General features: G+C 43.1%; 1 protein-coding gene across 2 annotated transcripts in view; it reads right to left on the reverse strand.

Moving 5' to 3' along the window:
- LOC306941626 (filamin-A-interacting protein 1-like) overlaps positions 1-9,555 on the reverse strand; it is a 39,655-nt gene extending 30,100 nt beyond the window's left edge. Inside the window, exon 1 of one of the 2 annotated variants that reach the window (XM_079527178.1) lies at positions 9,247-9,550. The gene's annotated coding sequence lies outside the window, so the exon portion shown is untranslated. Of the gene's footprint in view, positions 1-9,246 lie in introns of both variants that reach the window. The other variant, XM_079527177.1, reaches the window with a different exon arrangement.
- Between the last annotated feature and the right edge of the window lie 8,430 nt (positions 9,556-17,985).

Here is a 17,985-nt window from a genome sequence, read left to right on the forward strand (position 1 = left end):
CACACCACAATTTAGGAGATGTAGGCCCTACTGTAAAATGATCCAGCTGTTAAATACTCAGACATGTACACAATGTCTCTGGCTAGACTAATCATTTGGTGTTAATTAACCAACCGTAGTTACTCTTCTCTGTCTCACTCTCTATAGGCCGACACATCCTCCAGTTTTTAGGTGATAACCTAATCACCGCGGTGGTTGGGGAAAACTATAACATGAGGTTACTGAGCCGCGGTGATAAGCGACTCACTGCTCACCCAAGTAAAGCAACTCCCTCTGTTTTTACTAACCAGCGTGGCGGTAGCGGTGGTTAGGTTATCACCTTAAAACGTCTCTCTCTCTCTCTCTCTACGTCTTCCTCAGACGACTATGTCAGTCCTTCTGGGCGTGTCATAACAGTCGAACAATCGTGAAAGTCTGAGAATAGTCTGTGAAAATAGCATATTTTCAGTGAATACATTTGGTGTAGAGCATGGATCTTCAACAGGGGGTCCGTCCGGGTCCCCTAGGGGGTCCTCAGAGTTACCACAGGGGGAGGTGTAGAGCATGGATCTTCAACAGGGGGGTCCGTCCGGGTCCCCTAGGGGGTCCTCAGAGTTACCACAGGGGGAGGCGGGCCACCAAATCTTTGTGTGATAGGATATTAATTTTAAAGAGGTTTGGTGTAAAGGGGGAAAAGAGCGCAGTACAGAGTGAAATGTCAAGTTTACTATAAGTATTGAGTGTTTATGTGTTTAAAGGTCTGAAAATGCACATTAACATGAGAGACACTGATGAGAGTGCTGTCAAACAAGTCTATGAAGAATCTATTAAATCAATTGAAAAGTTTAAACTGCAACACAATTGTATATTTCGCCGCAGGTTGAAAACCCACCTCTTCAGGAAACACTACCCTTCCTCTCTGCCTGACCTACTTGTTGTTAACTAGTTGTACGAACGCTTGTTTTCTATTGTTGTATTGTTTATTGGATCTTGTTTAGTCGATACACTTAATTGTTTTAGCTCATGCTCATTTGATTTAGCTATTTTGTCTCATCTGGTTAAGGAAATAGGTAGCTGATATATTGCACTTTTACCTTAGCGCTAGGTATACTCTTGGTTGCTTGTTTTTGCAGAAAATGCACTAAAGACTTCTGGTGATTAGTAGTTTTTGTTCCCTACCTATGTTGAATACACTTATTGTAAGTCGCTTTGGATAAAAGCGTCTGCTAAATGACTGTAATGTAATGTAATGTAATGTATACAATATGTAGTGGGGGGGGGGGGGGTCCCTGCTTCATTTCTCTCTCAGCTACAGGATCCTTGAGCTGAAAACGTTGAAGAAAAGGAGGGGCCACTTATAGACCCACGGGGGACCCTGATCAATGAAGTACAGTATATACTGTAGAGTATAAGAGGAAAGCAACACACCGTGAACTTAAACTGGCCAATGGAGCATCACATGTCTGGATGCATGACGTGGATACATATCATCTTTACAGCTCGGACATCAGCAAGGGGATCAAATGGATGCTGTTCCACAAATAGAGACAGCAAAACGACATATGGATGAAATAGATTTAAATGGGGTACTAAGTCATAAGGTCAACCATTTGTCTGAAGTGTTCCGTCTAAATGCCTATACTAGATCAGTATGGAATTCCACGCATTGAAATTCCTGTCTCGCTTGGGGCGGGGTCCTGAAGTCACGCCTCAAGAGGAATCTTAGCAATTCCATTGGGTACATTCGACTCGGAGTCACAATACTACTGTATGCATTTAACCACTTAAAGCCTATACTTAGTTTAGCGGGGTCCCCGATGTACGGTAAGATAGTATTTCCCTATACATCAAATCGCTTCACCAAAAATAGTCAAAATTCAAGCTCACAAAGTCTATGTTACTGTGCAGCCTGTAGACACATTGAATGCATCTAAGGCCCAAACCACACCAGTTCCAACTCCTTGCAACTAGTCGCAACTCCTTGCCAGAAAACAAACCACTCATGCAACTCCTTGCAACTACCATTGGGGATAATGGTTGTAAGTAGTTACATGTTGCAAGGAGTTGCATGGAGAATCATTGGTCTGGTTTGGGCCTAAAACTACTCAGCCTTGAAAAATAAATGATGTGGATAAATCTCAAAACAACTAATTTAGAAGACATCTGTAGTTGGGTTTAAGTAAGTCCACCACTGGTGTGTAGTATACTGTGTGTGTGGTATTGAACGACAGCACAGAATGACAGGTCAGTGTGCTATCACGTGTGATTTGAGTAAATATGCACCAGATGATCCTCTAAATCCATGACATCAGCGTACAGATGCAAGCCTTCTGCTGGCCGCCAGCACCATCACATCACATCGCATTGCATGCCTGTCCGATGCAAGATTCATGATGATGTCACTTCCCCTCGAGAGCCGGGGAGGTACAGTACAGTGAGGGGAGAGAGGAAGGGAGGGATGGACGGTGGCTGAGATCACCCATTCTCTCCGTTTTGGAGCATTGGTTCCCAAACCTTTTCAGCTGAGACTCAAAGGTTTTCGTAAATGTATGGATATTTTTATATATATATTTATTTTTAAATATCGGAAATACATTTGAAAGATGATTGACATATTCTAAGAAATATTTCAGATATTTTATTGTTATATTATTTTATTTATCATCTAAATCTGCAAAGTAACTTGCCTCTGAGATACAGTACTTACTGCAGTTGAAGTATTGAAACGTTAATAAAGTAAAGTGAAAGTACCTCAAAGTTGTACTTATAAGTACAGTACTTGAGTAGTTACTTTTACCCAAAGTAAATGACCACACCGGTTTATTCTTCACACAGAAAAACACAATGCAGCTGTGTGGCAGAGTCATTGAGCAGAGAGGACGAAGGGGCAACGGTCAGCTGGCAACCAGCCAGAGATATAAATAGAAAACACTAGTTAGCCTACTATTCACACAAAAACGTACAAGATTTACACCATTCCTGAGGGAATATCACACACAAACAATGGTGCAGCTGCAGCAAAACAATTTCGGTGAATGCCAGGAGTTAATTGCATGGGTACTTGTTACTATACATCCAGCAATTTGAGTTCAACCTCCGAGATAACGAACATGAAACATGCTGGCATTGGCAACACTTAATTTGAGCATGCCAATTCATGCACTCTTAAAGGACCACTTCACCACTTTTCAACCTATCTTCATATAATAGGTCCTCACTAATAATCATGATAAAAGGGCACGATTTGTTTCTACTCAGTCTGTGTCTCATAGGAGGGCTGTGGGAAGTTTAGAAACCGTCTTCCAGTGACATCATCATTAGGCAGATTTTTTTTTAAACAAGATTTTTTTTTACAAAAATGTTTAGATTTTCATTATCGATGGATTCCATTTTCGCATTGCAACTTTTCAGGACTAGAAAGACTGCAGTTTCTATTAGCTTGTATTCCCCATCGATGATGTCACTGGAAGACGGTTTCTGAACTGCCCACAACCCTCCTATGAGACACAGACTGAGTAGAAAAGAATTGCGACATTTTTTCATGATTATTAGTGAGGACCTATTATATGAAGCTAGGTTGAAAAGTGGTGAAGTGGTCCTTTAAAGGAGCCATAGGCAGGATTTATTTTCCTTATATTTACATGTTGTGTAATTGGTAAAGTGCGAATTAAAGATGAATTAATGATGAACTCATACATTAATTCATCATGAACTCTAATTCATTAATTCCTTAACTAACTAACGGTGAGTGGTGACGTCACTATGACTTAACCAACTGTTCCCTTTCTATGCCCTGGATGAGTGCTCATAGGTGGGTAGGAGTACTGAGGATAATCGGTCTCTGGTGGTCGTTCACAGACATTAATGCTGAACTTCCAAATAATGTAGCAAAGTCTTAAAACAAGGTTGAGATGAACATTTTTTATCTTTTCTTTTTTAAACAGTTTTAAAGAGATTAAAAGAAAAATAATTGCCCGATAAATGGAACACTGTATACGGTTTACATTACAATTATGAATCACAAGTTATGATGCAACTGAATGAATGCATTGTATGCACTGTGTGTATGATGAATATCACATGATTGAGAGACGATCTTGGGTTGCTATGGAGTTTAGTTATTGAACTAAAAAACATGCGAGTTATAAGCATTAAGCAGCGAGCTCAGTTCTACCAAATAAGCAAGTGTGTCTGTCTGCAGCGAGTTGAATATTTGACATTCGTGTCCAGAGTCCAGAGGCCCTTATACAACAGGCTGTGCATGTGTCAGTGGCAGCTGTTGTCCAAGCAGACCTATAGGATGATCTGACCACAGCGGAGTGACCAGCACAAAGCACTTACTAGTCTCTCTCTCTCTCTCTCTCTCTCTCTCTCTCTGAGTTACAGACCTGCAAGGGTCCATTTGGAACCCCCTCAAGGAACCCTGATGTCCCCCTGGACCCCACTTTCAGAACCACTGCTCTAATAAACCACTTAAACCCTAAATACTTTGTTTGGTACTTTGTTGACTGGATTCCACCAGCGGTCTATATTAGGACCCCTCCTTTTTCCCCTGTCGCCTCTACACTAAAGCTCATCATCATAAATATCAGATCTAAATGCACACGACGCATCACATGGCATTGCATTGTGGTGCGTTGTTGACGTGCTGCGGTGCGTTGTGAGCTTGTAGATCTGCTATGTATGCAGTGCGAGCATGCGCGCGCACACCCGCACACACACCCCCCCACGCCCACACACACACACACACACACACACACACACACACACACACACACACACACACACACACACACACACACACACACACACACCTGTATGAGTGCATGCCTTCCATACAACATGAAATTATGAAAATGGAGAGAGGGTGGGTCACTCAGTGCATTGATAAGTTGTGTCAAACTTTAAATACATGAAACCCTAGCATCTCTATTCTGGGGCCAAACATTCGGCAAAACCAGCACATCTACACACTGCACTGCACTTGAAGCACTTCCAACATTTTCTGACCCTAACTGTAGCAAGACTTCACAAGTTTGTCTTTGAGGTGATCATCACCAGTCAGTTTCCAAAAGCGCGCCAACAGATCACACTGAAACATGTGAGTATTAGCAGGTTTCAATACTTACTTCTACTCCACTACATCTCAGAGGCAAATATTGTACTTGTAACTCCACTACAATTATTTGAAGTTTATTTATTATTAGTTACTAGTTAGTTTGCAGATTTGGATTATTTAGACAAAACATGCATTAACCAACTAAGCCAGCCGTTTGAAAATAGACAATCTACAAGCTCTGCTATTTTCAAAAGATTTTAATACATTGTATACATAATGATACCTTGTGAAACAATGCATAGAGTACTTTTACTTTTGGCATATTCTTTTGATGCCAATACTTTCGTACAATTACTCGAGTGAATTTTGAACACCAGACTTGTACTTGTAACAGAGTATTTCTACATTGTGGTATTGATACTTTTACCCATTTAGACCTGAAGACGATTCTACAAATGCCTTCTAAATCCTGACAGTTTTCTGAAAAACCCATGTTTCTATGTCAGTCGTTCTCAAACATTTTCATGTCAAGGACCCCCAAAAATATATGTAATTGGCCGCCGACCCCCATCTGAAAATATGTTGTTCCAGGGACCCCCCGGAAGCAAAGATTTGAGTTAAAAACGTTTGCGCTGAAAGAATATATATTCAAAGATTTGTGCCACATTTGCGCTATGAGCTTGTAGATCTGCTATTTTTCAATAGCTAAAGTAAAACATAATGCTTAAAACACCAAAAGCGGTGGCCCGGACGGTTAGCTCAACCGTCTGGGCACCTGGGCTGCCAAGCCAGCCGAACGGCATGCCGCAGGTTCGACTCCCAAGCCCGACGGCCTTTGACACGTGTCATTCCCCATCCTTCTCCCCTTTCCTGTCTAATTACTGTACCCTGGCAAAAAACGGCAAAAAATATCTTTAAAAAAGAAACACCAAAAAGAAGCAGCTTGGACTCCTCATGCATAGAAGGAGGCATGAGGTCAGTCCGCTGCCCCCCCCCCCCAGGTTGGCAGAGGAAGTGTAGTGCCCAGGATTACATTAGATAATTGGCACTGGGTGAAAAAACTGCATGGGTTGCAAAATCGTGGGATAAAAATTAAAGTAAAAAAAACACCAAAAGCGGTTCCCGTTCTGAATGGGTTAAAGTGAAGTACTTCCTCCATGCTTCCTCCACTAGCTAAAAATCTAAAAATGGGACCCAGTGCCTCCCTGCTTGACACTCAGCATCAAGGGTTGGATTGGGGGTAAGTCCCTGTGACATACTAGCGTCATGTCCAGGGGGTGTACTTGTACATAAAGCTGCCTCACGCTACAGAAACAGGAGATAGGCTCCCATGCCCTATGGGCCTCATGGCTCGGCAAGGCTACTTACTACTACTACTTCCTCCATGCACTGGTGTGTGCGGCGGTTGTCGCTCGACCACCTGTGAAGCTCCATTCACACTGTGCTACGAACCGCGGAACAGAACGGCGGAACCAACAGCCGCAAAACAAAACAACCAGGATGAAGAACAGAACGGCGGAACCAACCGCCGCAAAACAAAACAACCAGGATGAAGTGTGGGCAATCTGGGCCCTCCATCTCATTCCAGCGCAGAGAGCCCAGGCTATATCCAGTGGTGGGAAATGTACTCACATTTTTTTACTTAAGTAAAAGTATAAATACTGCAATGTAGGAATACTCTGTTACAAATGAATGTCCTGGAATTCAAAATGGACTTGAGTAAAAGCACAAAAGTATTGGTTTCAAAATGTACTTTCAAAAGTACCAAAAGTAAAAGTACTAATTGTGCAGAATGTCCCATTTGAAGTTTTCAAATGTATAATAGTCTTTGAAAATAGCAGATCTACAAGCTCACAATGCTGCCATACCACGACGCATTGTGAGCTTGTCGATCTGCTATTTTCAAATGGCCGAAATGTATGTAGGGCTGAAGTGGTTGATGTATGTTTGGTAATAATAATCGAAATCTATATAAGTAACTAGTAACTAATGTTTTTAAATAATTGTAGTGGAGTAAAAGTACAAATTTGCCTAGAAGTAAAGTAAAAGTACTGGAAATTGGAAATACTCAAGTATAGTAAAAGAAACCCACTCAATTGTACATAAGTACAGTGCTTGAGTAAATGTACTTAGTTACTTTCCACCATATAGCTCATAGCTCAACTATGTCCCTATCACTCTTCCCATCAGAAAATAACTGCAGTGACGTAAGGCTGAAGTAATGTCGTGAGGCAAGCCACTCGCACATTTAGCAGAGCCCCAGATACACACCACAACGCCACTCATGCCAGCCACACAAATTTAATTTGCTCGAGTCACGTCGGTTTCTCTTTGAACTGGGACGTTGTTGTTGCCTTCGGGGCGATGACTCAGAGTCAAGTGAGTGACATCACAACTGATATGAACCAGTCTGCACAAGCCGACATACATACATACATACATACATACATACATACATACATACATACATACATACAGCGCACGACACGCAGATGGTAACACGTTCGACAGACGACAACCTATACGGTCGGACACCTGAGTGCGGGGTCTTAACTCCGGTGACCCTCGGCGGCGGCAGAGTTCTGCCATGTGGGGAAAACGTGCCGTCCCTGGCAAACATTTGGAGAGTATCTGCTTATCCAAAACCTGGACCAAGTGCAACAATGTTAATGAGCTGATATATCTCTCTCTCTCCCACCGTTTCTCCTTATGTCAGTGGCGATACCATTAAGTGCACAAGACCACATCGGCAAGAGAGAAAGAGAATTGGAGAGAGAGAGAGATAACGAGGTAGAGATTTAAAGAGGGAGAAAGAGATATGTGTTTCACATAGCTGTTCCACATTATCCCCTGGATGCAGGCAGAGAGGTGCACCATACATAAGCAATTTTCATGACAGTGAAGGCCTGATTTCTACTTAGTTGCGTGCCAGGATCGTGCATGGAAAACAGCAGATTTACAAGGTCACAACGCGCCGCACCGCGGCACGTTGTGAGCTTGTAGATCGGCTGTTTTGCAATGGCATGACACGCAACCAAGTGTAAATCAGGCATAACTTGACAGTCCTCCCTCGCTGAAGGTGAGATACATTGCAGATTTTCTTTTTTTCCCCCACGTGGCTACTGGCTAGATGCCGTGATGTGTGCCTTGATAAATGTACGGCAGCTAGCCAGCGCGAACCATGTGTCTCCTCCAATATGCGGATGACGTCTTACTGATAAAACGGTACGTCTTTTTTGGCGTACCAACACCTCATAAATATCCGGCTTCAAAGATGTCGTTCCTGTGGCAGGTCCGGGCCTCTTAGGGGAGGCGTTCCGTGTGCCAAGCTGAGCGGTTGCAAGTTCACAAAGGTAACTAGGGGTCAGGGTCAGGGTGGTGAGGAAGTGGGAGAATATGAGGTAACACAGGTTGCATGTATGTATCTGTGTGTCTGTGTATCTGTGTGTGTGTGTGTGTGTTCATACACGCTTGCACGCTATTCATTTGAAAGCATAACTTGATGAATACGTTGGATTAGCCGTGCCTTATCTCCTACAATCTGAGCATCTCAAAAGAGCCTCGTTTGTCTGGACACACTGTCAGTCCTATTCTCTGGTGAAACACATGGTGTGCAAAGTACAAGAGAAGAGGTTCTCTCTCATACACACAGACAGACACACACACGCACACGCACACGCACACACTTTACTATACAATGACAGGCGATATAAGTAGTAATTTATTGGAAATGTTTGATTCATGACTTGCTCTTCCCGGTCCTGTATGTGTTGTCACCCTGCCAGTATCTTTAACTGCAGGTCCCTTGTCTTCTCCATGCAGGCAAGTCATTAATGCACGGCATTAAAAAAATCCATACAATTTGAATGTATTAAAAAAACATGAGTTACAGTACATGCTCTGGTCTGGGGGAAGACTTGGTCCATTCATATGGTACATCTTACGGTTAGTGGTAAGTGGCCTGGACTGCATTCTTTTGAAACAGTCTGCCCTTTATTGGCATTATAAAACCGATGACAAAGTTCAACAACGGCCCCTGTGTGTGTGTCTCTCGTCTGGCTTTGCGACAGAGCAGTGGATGCGATGGCCCGGTGCCGGTCTGACAGGGCCACATGGTCCACTGTATAGCTTAGGTACTTTCCAATGAAGCCGGGGACCAACAGGCACATACAGCCCTTTCAGTATATGAGATTGAGAAGCTGACCTACCTGCTTCTGTGTGGCCCCCAGGATTAGGCAGCGTCCGTTAGACCCGGTGTAATCCCAGAGGATAGGTATCTCTGTGAAGTAAAAGTATCCACTGCAGTCAGTCCTCTCTTGTGTGGTCCACTTGTGGTCCTCTTGCTAGCCAATTGTGCTATAGCTACTGAGTGGTGGTGAGTGCCATCACTGAAGACAAGCTCAGCCCCCTATCTCTCTCTCTCTCTCTCTCTCCCTCCAAGTCTCTCCTTCCCTAAGGGCTTCAGGTCAGAGGGAGACAGCAGGGAAGACGGCAATAAAAGAGAAGTGTAACTTCACCCCCCTGCTGCCACCCTGCCTTCCTCCTCTCATTCTCACAACCGACCCAACTGCTCACTCCCTCCCTCCCTGACTCCCTCACAACACTTCTCTTTCTCCCTCTCACTGAGAAGTCAGCTGAGGAGTGTGTGAGACAGAGAATGAGAGAGAGAGGGGGGGGGGGGGACTGAAGGCAGAGGAGGTAGGCAGTTATTATTCTATCCCCATAGTAATTGAGAAGAGCCGTTGCTTTGTGAAGAGAGAGCGAGAGAAGAAGAAACCTGGAGAGAGAGAGAGAGAGAGATAGAGAGAGAGAGAGAGAGAGAGAGGTGCAGTCAGTGTGATGTCCTTTGTCACAGCTAGGGCCATGGATCTTTTCACACAGCAGCAACCTCCTCCATTGTCCCTCTCCACTCCTTGACTTGGAGTCACCAAGGCTAAAAAAGCACAAGCTCTATATTTAACTCCTCCACTATTTGCCAGCATGTTGCTGTTAGCAGCTGAGGCTAGCTGAATGCTAGATGTTTGGCTGGCCAGCAGCAGGCAAGCTCATGCTCCCCTATGAGCCTCTGTGACAGCTGAACCGCGCCATGCCATTCTCTCATGCTGGGAAAGTCCGGTCCCATCAGCCACCCAAGCCCTCGCGGTCGTTCGGCCAACCACCAATTGCTGACTTGGGAGGCACTGCTGGTGCCAAACTCTCCAGGACTTTGGCAGATGAGACCACCTCATTGGCCCTGCATACACAAAACAATCTAAATTGGGCCAGCAAGCTATATTTGAGGTACAGTAATTGTGGGCAGCATCAATGGGAGGGGTTGGAATTGCTGCAAGGGCATTGTCGGGTTAGATATGTGGATAGTATGGTATTTGAGTTGGGGCCAGGGAGCTTTTTACATGTATAGGCACTAATAAGGGTGGCAGTGACTCAGGCATCTGGTATTCTGAAGGTCCCCGGTTCGATCCTTAATTGGCTCCTCCAGTTTTCATGTGTCTACTAGCAAGGCATTCAACCCACAACTGCTCCCCGTAGGTTCAATGTTATCAAGCCCTTTCTGGGTCAGTGAAGAGAAGTTCATTTCCCTTCAGGGATCACTATAAATCAGTTGTTCTCAAACATTTTCATGTCAAGGTCAAGGACCCCCAAATTGATATGTATTTGGCCACAGGCCTCCCTCCATCCCCCCATTTAAAAAGATTTTATGCCAGAGACCCCCATAAGAGAACATTAAATGTTGCCTAACAAATTTTGTCAACACTTTCCGAAAATAAAATACGGATTAAGTATTCGAACTTTATGTTGACATCTCTAGCGTAAGAGGGTTCGCGGCCAATCAGAGGCAGACGGGCCGCGTGGGGCGTCACCAAGGGCGGGGCTCTGTCTAAAATCGGACGTAGAAAGAAATCATGCCCCAAGGACCCTTGGTGGTTCCCAGACTCCATTTTGAGAACAGTGCTATAAATACCACCCTTGTTCTTCTAATGAAGGGTGTGAAATCATATAAATGAAAAGCAGATTGTTTTTCACTATAATGTCCTTTATAGCCACCAGAGTCAACTGCACCATATCTGAATCTCTCCAAATCAAAGACAAGCAAAAATCTAAAGCGAAACAGTCACAGACAGTGATGGAAGAAGTAGCCTACTCACATGTGTTTTAAGTAAAAGTCTCAAAACGTATCTATACTCTGTCCCTTATTCAAAATGCACTGTACAAAAGTATTGGCATCGCAATATACTGTCTTAAAGTACCAAAAGTAAAAGTACTCATGCATTGTGCAGAATGTCCCATTTCACAAGTTCAAAATTTAAAAAATATATATTTTGAAAATCTGCTATTTTAAAATGGCTGAAATATAATAGAGTTGGTTAGTAAACACTTTCAACATAGGAATGAAATTGTAGGTAGACTTTTTCAAACATTTTCAAAAACAGGCTTTTGACTTGTGAGCTATTTCTTTTTTTTATAGATTTTGGAAGTGTAAAATGTGGATTAATTGGTGATGAATTGAATGGCTCTATAAAAATAGTAAGTAAATATGGAGAGACAAGGTTTCCACCAGCGGTGACAGTGACAGTTTTATCTCGCAATCTCTACTCCACACACCTGAACAACCAACTTAATTAAGTCAACGGTTAACCCGCTCAGCCGGGGGCATCAAAGACGCATCGATCCTTTTGTAGTCGGTGTGTGCGTGCGCGCGCGTCGCTCAAAACGAACCGGGACGGAATCAAACAAAGTGCGATTGTTTGACAGGCTCCTTCCTCCCAACGCATGATGTAATCTCCCGACAACATGTGGCTTTTTGCGAAGGAGGATCTCTCCAAACTGAGGTCATGAGAAGTATATTTTGATTGAATGTCATAATCCCCACACCCAGAATGAGGTCATGATGTGGTGGGACGAGGTTTGTTATGATTTCAGTCTGTATATGTAGAATGCCCACAGGACGGTGGTCTCGTTTGGCTTGATCAGGGGGGGGGTGGGGGGGCTGTGGTTTAAAATGATTCACTGGAGAAAAAATAAATAAAATAAAAAATGCGGGCCTGTTAAAGTAGCCCACATTCCCACACTCATGTGATGCTGATCAGTGCGACTAAATGAGTACAAGATGGTCGATGAAAATGTCATTCTGAGATATGTGTTTGTGTCACCCCAAGTCAGAGGAAATGTCTAGAGTGAAACAGAGGCAGCATTTCAGAAACAAGTAGAGGGTGGCAGCATTTTAGAAACATAAAGTAGAGGGTGGCAAAAACGTGACCACTGTTTCAAAAATAGAGATCTATATTAATGAGCACATGTTTGCGAAACTTACGATGCCTTGTGAGCTTGTAGGTCTGCTATTTTAAAAAGAAAAATGAACATGGCAATGAAGCAAGCATGTGAATTTGAGGTCAAATGCGAAAACTAGTCGGTGGCACTTGCCATCCCCTGCTGGGATCCCAAATGACACTCCTGGATTAAAACGGTGATATCTGGGAGAATAAAAAATAAAATGTGTACTGTACTGTACTGTACCACATTATCCGTATCCCTTTTTGTCTTACTTGACAGGCTCATAACTTGAAGGGGTGCTCCCATCCGTTTTTTTGGGACCGATCCCGATCACTGATTGTTTTTCTCATGATCAGCCGATACCGATAGCGATCTTGTGCGCAAGGGCAAAATTTGAATATTTCCAAAATTAGTTTATGTCAAAACCCACGTCAAAACTGTAAGGGGAAGGGAAGGGGCTAGAGACAAAGATGCAAAATGATATTATACTATACTGTATATCTGATTGACATTTATACCACTTAAATGGTGTAAAACAGGGGTGCCCACTGCCCACACATGTTTGACTTTTAAAATGACCAACTAAACAATCTACCCACCCAAAGAAATATTATCCAACTGCTGAGCTGCCGTTACATATAAGACAAACACACTTGGAATAGGAATTAGAGGGGGTACATTGAATTGGTATAGTATTTTCAGATAAATTATAACTTTGTAATGCTACAAATGTAGCATTACATTTGATGTTTGTGTGCAAAGTATTGCATTGTGGGTTCGAGCTGATGTCAATCCATCAAGTCACCTTCATTCAAGTGGCATTTTAGGGCATGCCATGTGATCTACCTGCACAGCCTTTGTGATCTACTGGTAGATCACAATCTACCTTCTGGGCACCCCTGGTGTAAAAGATCGGTTTCTCCAGAAATGGTAAATTGCCGATCACAGATCGAGTCATTTGGAGTGAATATCAGCCGATCAGTGATCGGTGGCCGATTATCGGAGCATCTCTAATAACCATCTCTAATAACTTGCATCACATTTTGTCCTCAGCTACAGCCTGGGTAACTAAAACCCCCACATACAGATTGTTATATCGTTGCTGTCGGGCAGAAAACTCTTATCGCCATACTTTTTGCACCTTAATTGATTGATTATACTACAGTGTCACACAAAAAGCAATGAGCAGATCCACAAGCTCGACGTGGCACGACGCAGCGCGTTTCGAGCTTGTGGATCTGCTATACGTTTGATACTTTTGAAATTGAATTCTGAAAAGTTGGATGTATGAGGTTTCCACCCGATAGAGTCGATATTATCCTCACACACATAGGCCGCTTGCGACCGGGCGGTGCATCAACCTATTCTCTCGCGTGGCAGTCAGAGCCCCCCCCCCCCCTGCCAAAGACTCAGCAGTATAGACGACCCAACCAACGGCCCTGTCTGTCTGTCGTCAACACACCAGGGTCACCATTAGCAACCTCGCGCGCTGACTTCCACTTCCTGTTCCGACGTCACCTCAGCTCTCTGGGGTCATGCTGTGCTCTGGCCCTGATGACAGATGCTAATGAGCTGCCCTTGAGCTGGGCCAAGACACATATGAGAGACCAGGCTACAACGGTACGATAGAGGGTTTTGTTGATCTTGGACTAGTGCCATTTAAGGAACAAATGGTTATGGCCCTAAAAAGCATCATCTTACAGACTGTGGTTGAAGCCATGAGTCAGATGTTTCAACTTTACTGCCACCAAGTGGCCAGTTATTAACACTGCAAAACTGTTCACATCAAATGTCTAAACAGTTACACAATGCTAGGTATACTAACAGTTACTAACTGTGTTTGTTTTTGCTTTGTTTTTAAAAATGTGCTGTAATGTGTGTAGTAAATACTACTGCTGCATAAGAGGAGGCGCACAAGGGTGATTCCTCTTCTCACTTAAGCCTTAATGTCTACTTACTTTGTTGTACAAATGCAAACCAATAAAATACAACAACAAACAAAATAACAAGTAGTTAATTAGGGTACTGTTATAATAACAATAATAATAATAATAATAATAATAATAATAATAATAATAATAATAATAATAATAATAATAATAATAATAATAATAATAATAATAATAATAATAATTTTAGTTTTTTCCTTTAGTTTTAGTTAACTATAATAACCTTGATGTAAAATACATATAAAACACATGCCTGTGCATCATGGAGGCCACTGTGAAGCGTTGGCAGATCCAGGGTTGTTTGAGTGCGTCTGTGGCGGTGACTCGCTTGGTGGGGTTGATGGACAGCATGTGGTTGATAAGATCCTTGGCTTCAGGAGTCTCCAGAGTGGGACGCCACAGCCTTCAAAAAAAAGTACAAAGTACAAATGGACCATTACAGTTCTGTAACTATGAGAGTGTACAAATGGACCATTACAGGTCTGTAACTATGAGAGTGTACAAATGGACCATTACAGGTCTGTAACTATGAGAGTGTACAAATGGACCATTACAGGTCTGTAACTATGAGAGTGTACAAATGGACCATTACAGGTCTGTAACTATGAGAGTGTACAAATGGACCATTACAGGTCTGTAACTATGAGAGTGTACAAATGGACCATTACAGGTCTGTAACTATGAGAGTGTACAAATGGACCATTACAGGACTGTAACTATGAGAGTGTACAAATGGACCACTACAGGTCTGTAACTATGAGAGTGTACAAATGGACCATTACAGGTCTGTAACTATGAGAGTGTACAAATGGAACATTAACACTGGGGGTTTTACAGTGTAGATTAGGGGTCCACCGTCCAAAGGACTAATGTGGGAGTCCTTGAAATAAAAATAATAAAACTCATTGTAGGCTGCAGTTGCTCAATAAAACCTGCAGGTGTCATCAGAAAACCATTTCTTAGACTGATAGATGTTATTAGACAACTGAATATAAACCATGATCAGTTAAACACTTTAGTGTGTACATCATACAGTAGATCGGATATATTGAGCATTGAGTAGTAGAACAATGGTTCCCAAACTGGGGGTCATTTGTAAGCGGTTTCTTACTTTGAGCCATCTCAAAGAAAGAAAGAAAGAAAGAAAGAAAGATAGATAGATTAATTCAAGTGACCAAGAGCCAGATATACGTATCCTGTCACAACATACACAGCCTAGTCAGCATAGGGTGCTGTGACAAAAGTCTAGAGGTTCCACAGAATACTTTGAGATTTGGAATTCGCAATATCACTTCAGATTAAGCACTTAGACCCGTAGACTAAGTAAAACAGACCTGAGTTGCAGAGTGCATTATTTTATCAATCTAACCCAAATATCTTCAACAAATAGAGACGATCTACAAGGTCACACTGTGTCACATTCCAACAGCTTGTGATGTTGCAGATCTGCTATTTTTAGTGACATTGGATAATTGAAGGGCCTGCCCCTGTACCATGTTTGTACTTAAGCCGCCCTCACTGTGTTACATCGAAACATTGTCATTTTATTCCTGTTGAATAAAAAAAGACTCAAATTGTCTGAGATGCTCCAGTGCCTCCTTCTACCTGCTACCAGTCCTGCTTCTGAGATGCGCTACACCTTCTGAGATCGGCTACACCACAGGCTTGAGGCGCGGTGGAACCCCCTTTTGCTATAAATTACTGTCCTAATAATTCTACCAGAGGCCTTTCATATGAGCTGCTAAAGAATCTACTCCTTATGTAAAATATTTAAATTGCTTTAAAGGTATATTCAGTGATTTCACTTAATTCAAATATCACTTCTTTTTTTGTTTTGTTGTGATAATCCTCCCTACTATAGAGTGTTCTGACCATATAAGGAGTTCCTCCCTGTCCCCAGTTAACCACTGGGGGTCAAAACCATAGAGTATAAAGAAGGAGAGACTATTCATGTCAGTGGAAGTTGCTCAGTGGCGTTTTGAAGCACCCGGAAGAACCGTCTCAGAACGTCTACTTCTGCATTTGACCACCGAATTTTGGTGGTCAAATGCGGAAGTGCAACCGAGCACTCAATGTTAAAGCCCAGCTGCATGGGGTTTCCCGGTCATGAATCCACAGGTCCACCTGTAGTCCCTCCTCTTCAGTGCTTCAACATTGGAGCGCCTCACTGGCCCCTTGGTCAAAACAACTTAGGTTTCGTTTTTGGCTAGGTGGCCCAGCCTTCATCCAATCAGGATAGAGGGGCATTCTGCCAATCATGATCGAGTGGGGGCGGGCCTTGGTGCACATGCTGTTGGCCTGTTGCACTTCCCCCCACTGTAGAGCATGTGCTTGGGCACATTTTGTTATACCGGGGTGGACCGGGGGGTTTTCCACCCAAATCACTGAATGATAAAGGTTGAAAAAGGGGACTGTACAGCAGTATATGGCTATATGTGTTGCTTACTAGCAACTGTAAACTGTGGATTTAAAAGTACTAGACCATTGCCCAGGCTGTAGAGCACTGAGTCGGTAACGATGGAAGTTGGAGATCCATGCCCCACCAGGCTATGCAATACCCGTTGTACCCGTGTCAGAGTACCCGTTCCACCCATCTGTGTCCCTTTTATGCCCACACATGGAGATTTCTGTATTTGTCTCTCTGTGTCCTATATATGGATATATGAAGTTATATGTGTCAGGCATGCCCAAATATGGAGTGTTGTGATGTCCGGACAGGCCAGCTCCATATATGGACCCTGGGCAGCTGGGGCCCTAGCTGCCCAGAGCCCGGGCAGAGGCCATTTGTAGGGGAGGCATACTATGGTCCGACGGAGCATTGGTTCGACATGCGTCCGCACCTCGGACTAGCACCTGCTCCCGTGCTTGCGCTTATGGTTAGGTTAGGGTTTGAGATGGGTTGTCATTTTTCGGACCAATGACTAGTCGAACCAAATTACTGCCCCCTTTTGTAGTGGTTCTGGACAACCGTGGGTCCGACTGACTCGACACCGGGCACTGCACTCCATAGCACTTACCCTACCCCCTTAGATAGCACTTTTTTAGACTTAGATAGCATTTGATACAGACTCATAGCATGTCATGTAGACAGCACTATAATTGCATTGTATGTAGTCATAGCACTTCATAGTACATATGTATAGCATAGTATAGTATATATGTATAGTTTCATGATATAGATATTCCACTGTTACGTTCTTAGCTTACACATGTTTCATGATAAATGCTTTTTATATGTGATGTATTCCCATGCTTTTTTTTGTTCTTGCTTAATGTAAATCGCTCTGGATTAAGAGCATCTGCTAAATGCCTAAATTGTACTCCCTGTGGGGGTGTGGAACGTGTGTCGAATTTGAAGTCGGTGGGCCTAAATACATCATTGCACATAACCACACCGAAGGGTCTCATTGTCACCTCATAAACACTGTAAACACATGAAAAACTGCACCCCATCTGGCCCATCACCCCACCAAGTGGCTAACGTTAGCAGCTAATATCTTTCTCTAGTCAAGACAGATTTTATGTTGTGAAAATGTTCACTGCACACTGCACTGCAGTCTCTGTTCCCCACAGGAATGTAAACTAAACAGGACAGCGCACTAGTTCCAAACCAGTGTTTAAACTGGTCCGAAGAGTGTAGTGATTGCATGTAGGCCTACCAACCTTCTCTGTGTAGTTTGATGACTGGTTGTAAAAGCAAGCTCTTTCAACTTCACAACAAATCTC

Source organism: Electrona antarctica (genome assembly GCF_951216825.1).
Source record: "Electrona antarctica genome assembly, chromosome: 18".
NCBI classification, from domain to species: domain Eukaryota; kingdom Metazoa; phylum Chordata; class Actinopteri; order Myctophiformes; family Myctophidae; genus Electrona; species Electrona antarctica.